The sequence below is a fragment of the Aotus nancymaae genome, unplaced genomic scaffold (genome assembly GCF_030222135.1).
Source record: "Aotus nancymaae isolate 86718 unplaced genomic scaffold, 86718_ANA_hifiasm-v0.15.2.pri h1tg000010l, whole genome shotgun sequence".
NCBI lineage: Eukaryota > Metazoa > Chordata > Mammalia > Primates > Aotidae > Aotus > Aotus nancymaae.
Window position 1 is genome coordinate 21553360 of NW_026988421.1, and position 1915 is coordinate 21555274.

The following is a 1915-nucleotide window of genomic DNA, read 5'->3' on the forward strand; positions in this document are numbered from 1 at the left end:
CCAACAGAATCATAAGAGTTTATCTTTCTGGCACTCATCCGGGAACTCTGCCCTTGACCTTTATGGGCGAGGGCATAGTCCGTAAAGGACTATGGTTCTCTCTACCCACTTCTTAATTCCCTCAGGTACATATTCCCTTTAGAACACAAAGTTCAAAAGTAGATGGACACAAAGGCGTGTAAACTCGATGTCTATGGAGGTTGGAGGTGATCTGTGGAAGAGCAACGGCTAAGTCCCCGAGTGGGGAAAGTTAAGCTGCCTCTCTCACCCTTATTCCACATTCCTCCTCAGGCCTGGTACGCAGCCTTTTTTGTGTACATTAACATGGATTGCTATGGATTTGTTTGTAAATGGAGTAAATGTCAATTTAAGGTTAACAACTGTAGAATTGACCAAATCCATTGAGAGTCTTAAAATCAATGTCCTCAGGTTCAAAGAGAGGTAGAAAGTAGGAAGAAAATTTACTGTTGATTTTGGACTGATGCTGCCTCCTTAAATTCGTTCTAAGGGATGTCCATACCCACCTCCAAATATTTCTTTCTTTTAGTGTTTTGTCTGCCCATCCCCACACCAACCAGTTCTTTCTTTTAGTGTGTTTTATTCTCTGCCTCCTCTCCCTTCTCCTATCAGCCAACAACCCCACCTCATCCCCCATTTCACCTCCATCACTTATTGCCTTCCCTCCCTCCTCTTCCCCACTTGCCTCCCTCCCTCCCCCTCCCCCATCCCTCCCTCCCTCTCTCTTTTTTTGCTTCCTTGCTTCCATTCATATTTATTTCTTTGAACAGGAGAAAATGTATGAAGACCTCATACACAATAACGTTATGTCAAGAAAGACTTCCTAAGAGTCAGCTCCTTTCTCTGATGGAATGAGTTCCCAGGAGATATAATAGGAGGCCAATCACTTGAATTATTTAAAACTCAACTGGACAAAGTCATCAAGGATGTGCTGCCAGGAAGGCCCAGCCTCAGCCATACAGGAATGAAGAAAATAGTCCTAATAGGATTTTTCTCTTCTCAGGTCAGTTTTTCTCTAGGCTAAATTCTGTAACTCCTGCTGAAATCAGCTCTATCTATAGTCAGCAAATTTCACTACTCTACTGTGGTAAAATTTATCAGAAATTAGAACAAAATAAGGATAGGAAATATTGGGGATGCCTTCTCAAGAAAAAGCCTCTTCTTGTGGATAAAACATTGAACTTGATACTGAAGAAGCTCAGTTCTTATTCTAGATCTGCTCCTGATTACGGGATAAGAAAGGAAAGTTATTCTACTTCACGAGAAAATGTCCTCATTAGACATCACTTCCAGAAGCGTCTGAGTGTAATTTTTTACAAAATGAGTAAAGCACTGCAGCTTTCTTCCTGCACAATCCTCGTTTCCCTAATAAACATTTATGACATTTATACTGAGATCCACTTATTTTTATTTTTAATATACTATCCTTGCAGTGCATTGCATTGCAGTAACCTTTCTTAAAAATTTTTTAAATTTATGAAAGGCTTCATGAATTTTCCTGTCATCTTTGCTCAGGGGCAAATGCTAATCTTCTGTGTATTGCTCCAATGTTAGTATATGTGCTGCTGAAGTGGGCTCCAGAAATCTTTTAACAGAAAGTATGTGGAATATAAATATTGCTACTTTGGGACAGATCATTGTCCTTGCTGCCTAGCACTGCAGGGCTTGTGGAAAGCTATTGCTGTTTCCAGTGATGATGTCACCAGACAAACATATCCCTTGATTCTCCTCAAACTTTAATAGAAACCCACTTGGTTCTATCAACCAACAGAACTTTCTGCATGGGATACATAACTTTATAATTTTTTTCACAAGTATCCTTTTATTTGATCTTTCATTTGGGTATTAGTAAGACTGTTTAACAGATGAAAATCCTAGAAACCTATTTGCTCAGTGA

At 39.7% G+C, this 1915-nt stretch overlaps 1 non-coding gene across 1 annotated transcript; it reads right to left on the reverse strand.

The window, feature by feature from the left end:
* Positions 1-1488: 1488 nt before the first annotated feature.
* LOC135274062 (U6 spliceosomal RNA) lies at positions 1489-1596 on the reverse strand. The gene has a single exon (XR_010341876.1). It is a non-coding gene; the product is annotated as a U6 spliceosomal RNA (small nuclear RNA).
* Between the last annotated feature and the right edge of the window lie 319 nt (positions 1597-1915).